We start from the raw sequence: 15012 nt of genomic DNA, 5'->3' as shown, positions 1-15012 counted from the left end.
GCCATAGCGACGAGCAGAGTGACGTCATGGACGTCAGCCGACGTCCTGACGTCAGCTGCCTCCGATCCAGCCCTTAGCGCTGGCCGGAACTTTTTGTTCCGGCTACGCTGGGCTCAGGCGGCTGGGGGGACCCTCTTTCGCCGCTGCTCGCGGCGGATCGCCGCAGAGCGGCGGCGATCGGGCAGCACACGCGGCTGGCAAAGTGCCGGCTGCGTGTGCTGCTCTTTATTTGAAGAAAATCGGCCCAGCAGGGCCTGAGCGGCAGCCTCCGGCGGTGATGGACGAGCTGAGCTCGTCCATACCGCCAGGCTGGTTAAGTGACAAGGCCGTTATTTGTACAGCACTGTGCTAGATCGCAGCACTGTACACATGTTCTTTTCAATTTTATTTGTATTTAACAGCCTGCCAGCTCCGATCATGGGCTGGCAGGCTGATTTCTATCCCCCGCTGCGTGCAGTACAGGGAACGCACACTCGTTCCCTGCAAAACCTGCCTCTCACGAGATGACGCCAATTCGCGTGACAGAGGAACACGAAAGCCACTCTGAGGCCGCTGATCGGCGTGAGACGGTCACAGAGTGGTTAAATGTTACAGATTTTCATGATAATGTTCCTTTAAGCTAACCAATGGCGCGCTTACTAAGTTCTCAGATACAATATTCTGAGCATGAAGTTGGGATTTTCAGGGGTATTATGTTCTTCAACACTGATTTTGCCTAGCACATAACAAACCCGCTTTGTAAGATGTTCCTGGCAGCACGACGGCTATTACCGGGGTCTGAGTTGTGAATTACTGCCTGGTAACACATGGAAAACCAGAAGAACTTCAGTTCAATTTCACAAATGTATGGTAGAGCCTTATGGTTAGACTCAACCGTCCGCCACACATCAATAAATCAAGACAATAGTTCTGTTTTGTAACTGACTCAATATGTCAAGTATGAAATATACATGGGAACAGAGCCACAGAGCCGTGGTCTCTGCCTCATCTGCACTGGGACTGCACAAACCACAAATGACATGATTTGTATAAACCGCAGGATAACAATCCCAACAGAATTTCACACACAGCACCTGCCATCAACTGTACCCTGAAATGCTGTATGGGGGGTGAGATATTACCGTAATATGAGTTGCAGCACCAGCACTAGCGACGGCATCAATCAAATGTTCAGCGTTTATTACTCTAGCATTTTAAAGATGAGTTCAATTAATGCCAATTTATGATATACAATGCCAGATTTGTATATTTTACCAACCAAGGCTCCCTGTAATCAAGCCCACCGCCTACCTGCCCAGTTCCTGTGCTTCCCTCGTCCTGTGCTATTCTCCCCCTGTCCTGTGCTATTCTCCCCGTGTCCTGTGCTATTCTCCCCGTGTCCTGTGCTATTCTCCCCCTGTCCTGTGCTATTCTCCCTGTGTCCTGTGCTATTCTCCCCGTGTCCTGTGCTATTCTCCCCCTGTCCTGTGCTATTCTCCCCGTGTCCTGTGCTATTCTCCCCCTGTCCTGTGCTATTATCCCCCTGTCCTGTGCTGTTCTCCCTCGTCATGTGCTATTATCCCCCTGTCCTATGTTATTCTCCCCCTGTGCTGTGCTGTTTTCCTTCTTCCTGTGTTATTCTCCCCCTGTCCTGTGCTGTTCTCCCTCGTCCTGTGCTATTCTCCCCCTGTCCTGTGCTGTTTCCCTCTTCCTGTGTTATTCTCCCCCTGTCCTGTGCTATTCTCCCCCGTCATGTGCTATTCTCTCCCTGTCCTGTGCTATTATCCCCCTGTCCTGTGCTGTTCTCCCTCGTCATGTGCTATTCCCCCCTGTCCTGTGCTATTCCCCCCCTGTCCTGTGCTATTCTCCCCCGTCCTGTGCTGTTCTCCCACTGTCCTGTGTTATTCTCCCCCCGTCCTGTGCTGTTCTCTGCCTGTCCTGTGCTATTCTCCCCCCCGTCCTGTGCTGTTCTACCCCTGTCCTGTGTTATTCTCCCCCTGTCCTGTGCCGTTCTCCCTCGTCATGTGCTATTCCCCCCCTGTTCTATGCTATTCCCCCCCTGTCCTGTGCTATTCTCCCCCCGTCCTGTGCTGTTCTCCCCCTGTCCTGTGCTATTCTCCCCCCCCCCCCCCGGCCTGTGCTGTTCTCCCCCTGTCCTGTGTTATTCTCCCCCTGTCCTGTGCTGTTCTCCCTCGTCCTGTGCTATTCTCCCCCTGTCCTGTGCTATTCTCCCCCCGTCCTGTGCTGTTCTCCCTCTATCCTCTGTTATTCTCCCCCTGTCCTGTGCTGTTCTCCCCCTGTCCTGTGCTATTCTCCTCCCGTCCTGTGCTGTTCTCCCCCTGTCCTGTGCTGTTCCCCCCCTGTCCTGTGCTATTCTCCCCCCGTCCTGTGCTGTTCTCCCCCTGTCCTGTGTTGTTCTCTCACTGTCCTGTGTTATTCTCCCCCTGTCCTGTGCTGTTCTCCCCCTGTCCTGTGCTGTTCTCCCCCTGTCCTGTGCTGTTCTCCCCCTGTCCTGTGTTATTCTCCCCCTGTCCTGTGCTGTTCTCCCTCGTCCTGTGCTATTCTCCCCCTGTCCTGTGCTATTCTCCTCCCGTCCTGTGCTGTTCTCCCCCTGTCCTGTGCTGTTCCCCCCCTGTCCTGTGCTATTCTCCCCCCGTCCTGTGCTGTTCTCCCCCTGTCCTGTGTTGTTCTCTCCCTGTCCTGTGTTATTCTCCCCCTGTCCTGTGCTGTTCTCCCCCTGTCCTGTGCTGTTCTCCCCCTGTCCTGTGCTGTTCTCTCCCTGTCCTGTGTTATTCTCCCCCTGTCCTGTGCTGTTCTCCCTCGTCCTGTGCTATTCTCCCCCTGTCCTGTGCTATTCTCCCCCTGTCCTGTGCTGTTCTCCCCCTGTCCTGTGTTATTCTCCCCCTGTCCTGTGCTGTTTTCCCTCGTCCTGTGCTATTCTCCCCCTGTCCTGTGCTGTTCTCCCTTGTCCTGTTCTGTTCTCCCTCGTCCTGTCCTGTTCTGTTCTCCCTCGTCCTGTCCTGTGCTGTTCTCCCTCGTCCTGTGCTATTCTCCCCCTGTTCTGTGCTATTCCCCCCCTGTCCTGTGCTATTCTCCCCCCGTCCTGTGCTGTTCTCCCCCTGTCCTGTGTTATTCTCCCCCTGTCCTGTGCTGTTCTCCCTCGTCCTGTGCTGTTCTCCCTTGTCCTGTGCTGTTCTCCCTCATCCTGTGCTGGTCTCTCCCTGTCATGTGTTATTCTCCCCCTGTCCTGTGCTGTTCTCCCTCGTCCTGTGCTGTTCTCCCCCATCCTGTGCTGTTCTCCCTCATCCTGTGCTGTTCTCCCCCTGTCATGTGTTATTCTCCCCCTGTCATGTGTTATTCTCCCCCTGTCCTGTGCTGTTCTCCCTCGTTCTGTGCTATTCTCCCCCTGTCCTGTGCTGTTTTTTCTCTTCCTGTGTTATTCTCACCCCGTCCTGTGCTGTTCTCCCCCTGTCCTGTGTTATTCTCCCCCTGTCCTGTGCTGTTCTCCCTCGTCATGTGCTATTCCCCCCCGTCCTGTGCTATTCTCCCCCCGTCCTGTGCTGTTCTCACCCTGTCCTGTGTTATTCTCCCCCCATCCTGTGCTGTTCTCCCCCTGTCCTGTGTTATTCTCCCCCTGTCCTGTGCTGTTCTCCCCCTGTCCTGTGCTATTCTCCCCCTGTCCTGTGCTGTTCTCTCCCTGTCCTGTGCTGTTCTCCCCCTGTCCTGTGCTGTTCTCCCCCGTCCTGTGCTGTTCTCCCTCGTCCTGTGCTATTCCCCCTGTCCTGTGCTGTTCTCCCTCGTTCTGTGCTATTCTCCCCCTGTCCTGTGCTGTTTTTTCTCTTCCTGTGTTATTCTCCCCCTGTCCTGTGCTGTTCTCCCTTGTCCTGTGCTATTCTCCCCCTGTCCTGTGCTGTTTTTTCTCTTCCTGTGCTATTCTCCCCCTGTCCTGTGCTGTTCTCCCTCGTCCTGTGCTATTCTCCCCCTGTCCTGTGCTGTTTTTTCTCTTCCTGTGCTATTCTCCCCCTGTCCTGTACTGTTCTCCCCCTGTCCTGTGCTATTCTCCCCCTGTCCTGTGCTGTTCTCCCCCTGTCCTGTGCTGTTCTCCCTCATCCTGTGCTATTCTCCAATATACACAACAACTAGGATCGGGTGGCCAACCAATTCAATTGTAGCACCACTCAGTCTTCTGTGGAGAGATTCTGGTAATACAATTCCAGTAACCACCACAAAAAAGAAAAAAAAAAAAAAAACTTCCTCTCTTCATGTGCTATTACAAAATATACTTTATTGATGACATACAAAACCTCCCCAGCAATTTGTCACATGGAACCCTCCCCTTAAAACCATTAAAACAAAAACTGGTGAGTACATGGAGCATTTCTAACCATATCTTCTTCCTTCTCCCCACTATCTCAGTGATGGTTACTCTCAAAAATGATCGCCCAGCCGCAGCCTATGCAGATCACATTGGTCCACCAATCACTCTCTGACATATGTGGGCCCACCACCAGCGCACACCCCGAGGCCTCCACTCACACACTGCTATATGGCCATCAACGTTGTATGTAACCTTGTCACTTTTAAGCTGTTTCAACAAGAGGCCTCCACTCCAAAAAACTTTTGCTTTCCTAAATGTCCCAGCATGGTGTCTCTACTGCGCAGTAGTATGTTGCTAACAGTTAAACTTGTTGAGCGTCCTGTTGATTCTAGCCCCAGTTTGCTGTGGAACAACCCCCTGCATACGTCACCACTCATCCATGGGCATCAGTATGGCCACTTCATGAAGCAAAAGTCCTCTATATACAGCACGACAACTCTGGCAATCAAGCAGCCTTTAGCTCGCATGTGTAGGAGGCTTTGGTTGGCACTTACGTTACCGGCATTCACCGCTTCTCCTTACGGGGGAGCTCCGCTCAGGGCGCATCTCCAGAAGCTCGCCCGACCTCTTCGTCACCCCGCTGCTTGAAGCAGGTCCGTCACACAACTCTTCCCCCAGGAGTTCGGGAGTGTACGCTGATGGTTCCACTTCGTGAGCGCTCACATGACTTGACCAGGGTCCTCCCGCTGACGCGTTTCGCCCCGCCCACGGGGCTTTTTCAAAGCGTAATGGGTTACGGCTGTTTGATACACACTTTCCTTTTATTTGATCACAATCTCCTCCCTCTGTTTAACCCTCCACGGGCTGTCAGGCAATATTACAAGTTTATGGCTATAGTTAGTCCTCAGTAATCACAAGACTTCTTCATTCCTGGGGGTTGCACAGTTCACTATACAGTATATTTTATATTTTTGATCTCACCTACTACCGCACAGGCCGATGTTCCCTTGCAGAGTATATTTTATATCATTTAACTGTTTTACTCACTTTAAACATCCACGGCCCATCATTTATTTTAGGAGATACATCGTATGATCAACTTTCAGGGTATGCATAATACAGGTGATATTACAATTTTCTAATCAAGGAAATATACCATATTAATATCAGAATTTAGTCCTTGGGGGATTTTTGTACCCAAACGGTATATCCACCTAGTTTCAATTTTATAGAGTTCCTTCTCAATATCTCCTCCTCTCCTTGGGACTTTTTGTTTCACAATTCCCTTAAAGCGCAGTCCCGAGGGGTCTCTGTTATGGTACCTCTCAAAATGTGTACCCAAGGGGCTATCTTTCTCTACTTTTTCAATATTTTTTACATGCTCCCCAATTCTCGCTCCCAAACGTCTTTTTGTTGTAGCAATATAGAGTAGATTACAGGGACACGTGATACAATACACCACTCTCTCAGAATTACAATTAATGTTCTCTCTGATTTCATAAGTTCTAGTACCCTTTGCATTCATAAAGGTTTTTGTTTTTTCAACCAGATTGCATACACAGCAATTGCCACAACTAAACATTCCAAATTTCTGGGGAAACTGTCCCAACCATGTTTCTTTCGGAATACTATTGAACTCAGATCTCACTAACAAGTTTTTTAGATTTTGTGCCCTTTTGGCTGTCATATACGGTCTGTCCCCAACAATCCTGGCAATTCTCTGATCTAACAACAGTATGTTCCAGTGTTTCTGCAATACTTTCTGTAGACTATACCAGTGGGATCCATACATAGTCACAAATCTAATTGGGTCCTTTTTCCCAGCAACATTCCTGATCTTTTTCTTTGGTGAGCGTCCCCCACGGACCTCATCCCTCTCTTTCTCTCGTATCTTTTGAAATTCTTGTTCAATTAGTTCCTCTGGGTACCCCCTTTGTTTCAATCGCTCTCCCAACTCTCGACCCTCTCTTTCAAAATCGCTATCCAATGTACAATCCCTTCTGTGTCTATAGAACTGGCCTCTTGGTACCGCTTTCTTTTGGGACGCTAAGTGATGGCTACTGTAATGCAACAAGGTGTTACCCGCCGTGGGTTTCCTATAAGTCATTGTAACCATTCTGTCTCCCTCCTTTTTAATCTTTAGGTCCAAAAAAGTCAGTTCCCTCTCGTCCACATCAAAAGTGAACTTCAGGTTCCTTTCATTTCTCCCCAATTCAAGCATGAACTGGTCAAGCTGGTCCCTGGTCCCCTGCCAGACCAGGAGCACGTCATCTATGAACCTCAGCCACAGGCGCACATGCCGCTGGAAGAGACCCATAGGGTAGACGTCCTGCCGTTCCCACAGCCCCAGGTGTATTTAACAGCCCCACCTAGTGTTTCCACCCCTCCCTTTAGATTGTAAGCCTCTGGCAGGGTCCTCCACTCCCTAGTGTAATCTACAGGATCATGTGCTCCTGTCCTATGACAGCCTGTACTTGTATTACTGGGCCTACCTAACCAGCCCATATTGCATGATCATGTATTTTGTACAATTTGTATGTATAACTTTGTTCTATGTGTATAACCCTATGTATGTCATCCTTGTATCATTGTATATATTTATTGTTCAGCGCTGCGTAATATGTTGGCGCTTTATAAATACAATAAATAATAATAATAATAATAATAGACAAGCGTAGGCCGGGGCACAAGACGCCCCCATCGACGTGCCCCTGGTCTGGCGGAAACAGCTTAAAAGTGACAAGGTTACATACAACGTTGATGGCCATATAGCAGTGTGTGAGTGGAGGCCTCGGGGTGTGCGCTGGTGGTGGGCCCACATATGTCAGAGAGTGATTGGTGGACCAATGTGATCTGCATAGGCTGCGGCTGGGCGATCATTTTTGAGAGTAACTATCACTGAGACAGTGGGGAGAAGGAAGAAGATATGGTTAGAAATGCTCCATGTACTCACCAGTTTTGGTTTTAATGGTTTTAAGGGGAGGGTTCCATGTGACAAATTGCTGGGGAGGTTTTGTATGTCATCAATAAAGTATATTTTGTAATAGCACATGAAGAGAGGAAGGTTTTTTTTTTGTGGTGGTTACTGTGCTATTCTCCCCCTGTCCTGTCTTATTCTGCCCCTGTCCTGTGCTATTCTCCCCCTGTCCTGTGCTGTTCTCCCCCTGTCCTGTGTTATTCTCCCCCTGTCCTGTGCTGTTTTCCCTCGTCCTGTGCTATTCTCCCCCGTCCTGTGCTGTTCTCCCTCGTCCTGTGCTATTCTCCCCCTGTCCTGTGCTGTTCTCCCTCGTCCTGTGCTATTCTCCCCCTGTCCTGTGCTGTTCTCCCTTGTCCTGTTCTGTTCTCCCTCGTCCTGTCCTGTGCTGTTCTCCCTCGTCCTGTGCTATTCTCCCCCTGTTCTGTGCTATTCCCCCCCTGTCCTGTGCTATTCTCCCCCCGTCCTGTGCTGTTCTCCCCCTGTCCTGTGTTATTCTCCCCCTGTCCTGTGCTGTTCTCCCTCGTCCTGTGCTGTTCTCCCCTGTCCTGTGCTGTTCTCCCTCATCCTGTGCTGGTCTCTCCCTGTCATGTGTTATTCTCCCCGTCCTGTGCTGTTCTCCCTCGTCCTGTGCTGTTCTCCCCTCGTCCTGTGCTGTTCTCCCTCATCCTGTGCTGGTCTCCCCCTGTCATGTGTTATTCTCCCCCTGTCCTGTGCTGTTCTCCCTCGTTCTGTGCTATTCTCCCCCTGTCCTGTGCTGTTTTTTCTCTTCCTGTGTTATTCTCACCCCGTCCTGTGCTGTTCTCCCCCTGTCCTGTGTTATTCTCCCCCTGTCCTGTGCTGTTCTCCCTCGTCATGTGCTATTCCCCTCCCGTCCTGTGTTATTCTCCCCCCATCCTGAGCTGTTCTGCCCCTGTCCTGTGTTATTCTCCCCCTGTCCTGTGCTGTTCTCCCCCTGTCCTGTGCTATTCTCCCCCCGTCCTGTGCTGTTCTCCCCCTGTCCTGTGTTATTCTCCCCCTGTCCTGTGCTGTTCTCCCTCGTCCTGTGCTATTCTCCCCCTGTCCTGTGCTATTCTCCCCCGTCCTGTGCTGTTCTCCCCCTGTCCTGTGTTATTCTCCCCCTGTCCTGTGCTTTTCTCCCTCGTCCTGTGCTATTCTCTCCCTGTCCTGTGCTGTTCTCCCCCGTCCTGTGCTGTTCTCCCTCGTCCTGTGCTATTCTCCCTCATCCTGTGCTGTTCTCCCCCTGTCCTATTCTCCCCCTGTCCTATTCTCCCCGTCCTGTGCTATTCTCCCCCCGTCCTGTGCTGTTCTCCCCCTGTCCTGTGTTATTCTCCCCCTGTCCTGTGCTGTTCTCCCTCGTCCTGTGCTATGCTCCCCCTGTCCTGTGCTGTTCTCCCTCGTCCTGTACTATTCTCCCCCTATCCTGTGCTGTTCTCCCTCGTCCTGTGCTGTTCTCCCTCGTCCTGTCCTGTGCTGTTCTCCCTCGTCCTGTGCTATTCTCCCCCTGTCCTGTGCTATTCTCCCCCTGTCCTGTGCTATTCCCCCCCCGTCCTGTGCTGTTCTCCCCCTGTCCTGTGTTATTCTCCCCCTGTCCTGTGCTGTTCTCCCTCGTCATGTGCTGTTCTCCCCCGTCCTGTGCTGTTCTCCCTCGTCCTGTGCTATTTCCCCTGTCCTGTGCTGTTCTCCCTCGTCCTGTGCTATTCTCCCCCTGTCCTGTGCTGTTTTTTCTCTTCCTGTGCTATTCTCCCCCTGTCCTGTGCTGTTTTTTCTCTTCCTGTGCTATTCTCCCCCTGTACTGTGCTGTTCTCCCCCTGTCCTGTGTTATTCTCCCCCTGTCCTGTGCTGTTCTCCCTCGTCCTGTGCTATTCTCCCCCTGTCCTGTGCTATTCTCCCCCGTCCTGTGCTGTTCTCCCCCTGTCCTGTGTTATTCTCCCCCTGTCCTGTGCTTTTCTCCCTCGTCCTGTGCTATTCTCTCCCTGTCCTGTGCTGTTCTCCCCCGTCCTGTGCTGTTCTCCCTCGTCCTGTGCTATTCTCCCTCATCCTGTGCTGTTCTCCCCCTGTCCTATTCTCCCCCTGTCCTATTCTCCCCGTCCTGTGCTATTCTCCCCCCGTCCTGTGCTGTTCTCCCCCTGTCCTGTGTTATTCTCCCCCTGTCCTGTGCTGTTCTCCCTCGTCCTGTGCTATGCTCCCCCTGTCCTGTGCTGTTCTCCCTCGTCCTGTACTATTCTCCCCCTGTCCTGTGCTGTTCTCCCTCGTCCTGTACTATTCTCCCCCTGTCCTGTGCTGTTCTCCCTCGTCCTGTGCTGTTCTCCCTCGTCCTGTCCTGTGCTGTTCTCCCTCGTCCTGTGCTATTCTCCCCCTGTCCTGTGCTATTCTCCCCCTGTCCTGTGCTATTCCCCCCCCCCCGTCCTGTGCTGTTCTCCCCCTGTCCTGTGTTATTCTCCCCCTGTCCTGTGCTGTTCTCCCTCGTCATGTGCTGTTCTCCCCCGTCCTGTGCTGTTCTCCCTCGTCCTGTGCTATTTCCCCTGTCCTGTGCTGTTCTCCCTCGTCCTGTGCTATTCTCCTCCTGTCCTGTGCTGTTTTTTCTCTTCCTGTGCTATTCTCCCCCTGTCCTGTGCTGTTTTTTCTCTTCCTGTGCTATTCTCCCCCTGTACTGTGCTGTTCTCCCCCTGTCCTGTGCTATTCTCCCCCTGTCCTGTGCTGTTCTCTCCCTGTCCTGTGCTGTTCTCTCCCTGTCCTGTGCTGTTCTCCCTCGTCCTGTGCTATTCTCCCTCATCCTGTGCTGTTCTCCCCCTGTCCTATTCTCCCCCTGTCCTATTCTCCCCGTCCTGTGCTATTCTCCCCCCGTCCTGTGCTGTTCTCCCCCTGTCCTGTGTTATTCTCCCCCTGTCCTGTGCTGTTCTCCCTCGTCCTGTGCTATGCTCCCCCTGTCCTGTGCTGTTCTCCCTCGTCCTGTACTATTCTCCCCCTGTCCTGTGCTGTTCTCCCTCGTCCTGTACTATTCTCCCCCTGTCCTGTGCTGTTCTCCCTCGTCCTGTGCTGTTCTCCCTCGTCCTGTCCTGTGCTGTTCTCCCTCGTCCTGTGCTATTCTCCCCCTGTCCTGTGCTATTCTCCCCCTGTCCTGTGCTATTCCCCCCCCCCCGTCCTGTGCTGTTCTCCCCCTGTCCTGTGTTATTCTCCCCCTGTCCTGTGCTGTTCTCCCTCGTCATGTGCTGTTCTCCCCCGTCCTGTGCTGTTCTCCCTCGTCCTGTGCTATTTCCCCTGTCCTGTGCTGTTCTCCCTCGTCCTGTGCTATTCTCCTCCTGTCCTGTGCTGTTTTTTCTCTTCCTGTGCTATTCTCCCCCTGTCCTGTGCTGTTTTTTCTCTTCCTGTGCTATTCTCCCCCTGTACTGTGCTGTTCTCCCCCTGTCCTGTGCTATTCTCCCCCTGTCCTGTGCTGTTCTCTCCCTGTCCTGTGCTGTTCTCTCCCTGTCCTGTGCTATTCTCCCCCTGTCCTGTGCTGTTCTCCCCCGTCCTGTGCTGTTCTCCCTCGTCCTGTGCTATTCCCCCTGTCCTGTGCTGTTCTCCCTCGTTCTGTGCTGCTCTCCCCCTGTCCTGTGCTGTTTTTTCTCTTCCTGTGTTATTCTCCCCCTGTCCTGTGCTGTTCTCCCTCGTCCTGTGCTATTCTCCCCCTGTCCTGTGCTGTTTTTTCTCTTCCTGTGCTATTCTCCCCCTGTCCTGTGCTGTTCTCCCTCGTCCTGTGCTATTCTCCCCCTGTCCTGTGCTGTTTTTTCTCTTCCTGTGCTATTCTCCCCCTGTCCTGTGCTATTCTCCCCCTGTCCTGTGCTATTCTCCCCCTGTCCTGTGCTGTTCTCCCCCTGTCCTGTGCTGTTCTCCCTCATCCTGTGCTATTCTCCCCCTGTCCTGTGTTATTCTGCCCCTGTCCTGTGCTGTTTTCCCTCTGTCCTGTGCTGTTTTCTCCCTGTCCTGTGCTGTTCTCCTCCGTCCTGTGCTATTCTCCCCCTGTCCTGTGCTATTCTGCCCCTGTCCTGTGCTATTCTCCCCCTGTCCTGTGTTATTCTGCCCCTGTCCTATGCTGTTTTCCCTCTTCCTGTGCTGTTCTCTCCCTGTCCTGTGCTGTTCTCCTCCGTCCTGTGCTATTCTGCCCCTGTCCTGTGCTGTTTTCCCTCTTCCTGTGTTATTCTCCCCCTGTCCTGTGCTGTTCTCCCCCTGTCCTGTGCTGTTCTCCCCCTGTCCTGTGCTATTCACCCCCTGTCCTGTGCTATTCTGCCCCTGTCCTGTGCTGTTTTCCCTCTTCCTGTGTTATTCTCCCCCTATCCTGTGCTGTTCTCTCCCTGTCCTGTGCTGTTCTCCACCGTCCTGTGCTGTTCTCCCCCTGCCTTGTGCTATTCTCACCCTGTCCTGTGCGTTTTTTTCTCTTCCTGTGCTATTCTCCCCCTGTCCTGTGGTGTTTTTTCTCTTCCTGTGCTATTCTCCCCCTGTCCTGTGCTGTTCTCCCTCGTCCTGTGTTATTCTCCCCCTGTCCTGTGCTGTTCTCCCTCGTCCTGTGCTGTTCTCCCCCGTCCTGTGCTGTTACCCCCCATCCTGTGCTGTTCTCCCCCGTCCTGTAATGTCTTTCGCTGCCATGGGCCAGATCTGTGGTCTGAGTTAAATTTGGCAATTTGCTTGAGTGTGCCAGTGGCTACCCACCCCTTGCTTCCTGGTGCCCTAGGCCATGGCGATTGTGGCCTTGCCTCAAATCCGGCAGTAATACAGTAAGTTAAAGCAAGCCTCAAAACTTTTTGAGATAAGAAAGAGGAACACTTTAACTACTTTCCGATCAAGCTGATGGGCAGGGCCGTGGCGGCAGCCCCAGGACTGCCGCCTAATGCCGATTTGCGTAAGGTCCTGCGGGCCTGTTTTGCCAGAGATCTCGCACGCCGATGCGCGTGCATCTTCACTTGGTAGGCGGAGCTCCGCCCTGCATTCATTTTTCCAGTGGCTAGGAGACTGTTAGACGGTGAAACCACCTTCTAATTACCCTGTACATCGCTGCAATCTAAGGCAGCGCTGTTACGGGTTACAGCAGTGTGACATGGCTGTCCTCTCCAGAGGCTCAGGGGTGATCGGCTGTCAAAGGCTGAAGTGATTGGCTAGCGGGGGAGGGAGGGCGGGAATAAAAAAAACAACAAATAAATAGTAAAATGTATTATAAAAATAATAAGATAAATATTGATAAAAAAATTTAATAATGGTGGGTACAAAAGGTGGGGAATCACTTGTGTGCTGTGTTATGCGGCCCTGCAAGCTGCAGTGGCCTATTTCTTGAAAAATGACCTAGTCTTTAGGGGAGGTTTAACACTGCGGTCCTCAAGTGGTTAAAACACACCCCTAATCAAGCCCCCGCCACACCCCTAGTCACTGATACCAGAATGAATACAGAAGCAAAAGACACAGTTTTACAAATCAGACCACATCGGTCCTCTCTATCATCAGTAGTTATCCTTCATTTTAACATTTAAAAATAAGAAATACCTGTATATCAATTTAAATAATAAAAAATAACGTTTAGTGTCTATTATACACCTTTTTCAGTAGAAAAATACATATATTTATATAGATCTGTACATGAGTACTGAAAGAGGAACAAATGAGGAATAAAGAGGGTAACTAAGGGGGATTTAGTTCCTAAAGATGGACTGTCCCTCTGAAAAAGGGACAGTTGTTAGCCATGGTTAAATGTAGGTGTATTTTCTCCTCTAAAGCATGATTAGATAAATAACTTCACTTTGTTTCTGTGATGTTCTGTTCCTTAGATAGTGTCACTTCCTGCATCTAGATTGGCAGCAAGTCTACAGACAGGAAGTGGGAATATCTGAGGAATAGGATTTGACAGAGAGAAAGGAAATTTATGTTGCTAACCAAAATGTATGTTGCTAAACGTGCCGTAGAGGGATACTTAAATATAACTTATCATATAATTATAGTTGCTGGTGAATACAAGCGCTTAGGCAACACACAGAAGTGTCTTCAAACAAAACAGCAACCAGAGGTCTCCAATCCACAATGGTCTAGCAACAAGGAAAAATAATCGTCAGTGCTGGACAAGTCTTGAACACTGAGTTTCCCACACTCAGATCACAGCAATCCGCAGCCACCCAATGCTCAAAATAAACCAAGCAAAGGGACGCCACTGCAGAAAGGCTGTAGGCCGAAACCAGTCGGGTTTGGAGAACAGTCAACAGACAAGTACATTGTACTTGTGAGTTAGTAACTTGTACAGTATACTGGTAGCCAAAATTAGCGCTCTATGGTCAAATCCATGTTACTATGTAATGAAAGAGAGCAGCACAAAAAATGCATTCAGAGTAAGGGCCCTTTTCCAACTTGAATAAGCGGATCGCTGGTGTTTTGCCGATCGCTAGTGCACTGTAATTTACATGAAAATCGCGATGTACTTTTCCATTAGCGCGTTTTGATTTTTACACAAGTGCAATCGTAGTGCTGCGCGATTATAGGCGCGATTGCATTTCGCTCCTGACGGTGAACGCCCCAATCGCGTTGAGTGGAAAAAGAAGCTTTTGCAAGCACAAACGCATTTGAAATTGTGCTTACACGTGGAAAACACTACAAAGTGTGAATCGCAATTGTTGAGCGCTTTTGATAGCAACTTTTGCTAGTGATTTCTGGCACTTTTGAAGTGATTATTAATTGAATGTTAGTGATTATACAGCAAGTGCAATTTGAGTCTTCTTGTTTTAATTTTTTTTGTGGTCCTGGGTAGTAAAATTGCTGCAAAATTGCTTCTGTACAAGAAATGAAAAGCTATTTTGGCACGATCTTGTACAGGTAGTCCCAGACTTACGAATGCCTGACTTACGTACGACCAGCCGATACGAACGGCATGGATTCTGTGTTTCCATGGGAACAAGTCAATTTTTTTTTAAATTGGACTTTGTTTTAAAGATTTTAAGAAAAAATGGCTTTTTAACTATGCAATCAGTTACAGGGGACAGAGGTGACACAGAAGGGGACACTGGAGGCACAGGGGGCACAGAGGAGGTACAGGGGACAGCGATTGCACAGTGTTCTGACATAAAGAGAACCGGTACTGAGTAAAAATATTTAAAATAAACACATGAGGTAACTTCAAATGAACATTACATAGTTACATTGCCATCAGTTCCTCTCAGAAGTTCACCATTTTCTTCTGACAATAATCCCTTCCAGTTCTGACAATATTTTGTCAGATCAGAAATATATCAGTTGCTGTCAGTAAAATATCAGTTGCTGTCAGTTATAGCTGAGAGGAAAACAATGTACCAGGTAATGTCCATGTTTCCCTATGGCTCAAGTGGGCGATGTTACAGTTTAACTGTGTGCTGACCAGAAAGCTGTTATGGGTAATGGCCATTTTCAAAATGGAGGACGGAAAATTCCCTTGATCACAGTGAACAAACAGGACGCGGGACAGGAGAAAGACACTGAGGAGTAGACTACATAGAAGGTAAGTATGACTTGTGTATGCTTATTTTGACGTTTAATTTTCAGTTCAGGTTTTCTTTAAGAACAGATTCAGGTTAAGAGCGAACCTACAGTCCTTATCTTGTTTGTTAACCGGGGACTACCTGTACTTTGTATTGAAACACAAACACTCCAAAAATGCTGTAAGACCTGCGATTGTGATTTGTGCAATCGCAATCGCTCCTGTGGGATCACCTCCAATCGACTTTTATCAACCTAGCACTTTCGGGATAGCCGG

At 50.3% G+C, this 15012-nt stretch overlaps 1 protein-coding gene across 3 annotated transcripts in view; it reads right to left on the bottom strand.

Annotated features, from left to right (window-relative positions):
• The window catches only part of ERG (ETS transcription factor ERG), a 247873-nt gene that overhangs the window by 77452 nt on the left and 155409 nt on the right, over positions 1–15012 (bottom strand). Inside the window, exon 1 of one of the 3 annotated variants that reach the window (XM_068270414.1) lies at positions 14423–14452. The exons of the other annotated variants lie outside the window; for them this stretch is intronic. The gene's annotated coding sequence lies outside the window, so the exon portion shown is untranslated. Of the gene's footprint in view, positions 1–14422; positions 14453–15012 lie in introns of those variants that run through there. 3 annotated transcript variants of the gene reach the window in all.

The sequence above is a fragment of the Hyperolius riggenbachi genome, chromosome 2 (genome assembly GCF_040937935.1).
Source record: "Hyperolius riggenbachi isolate aHypRig1 chromosome 2, aHypRig1.pri, whole genome shotgun sequence".
Classification (NCBI taxonomy): domain Eukaryota; kingdom Metazoa; phylum Chordata; class Amphibia; order Anura; family Hyperoliidae; genus Hyperolius; species Hyperolius riggenbachi.
This window is presented reverse-complemented; position numbering and strand designations above follow the sequence as displayed.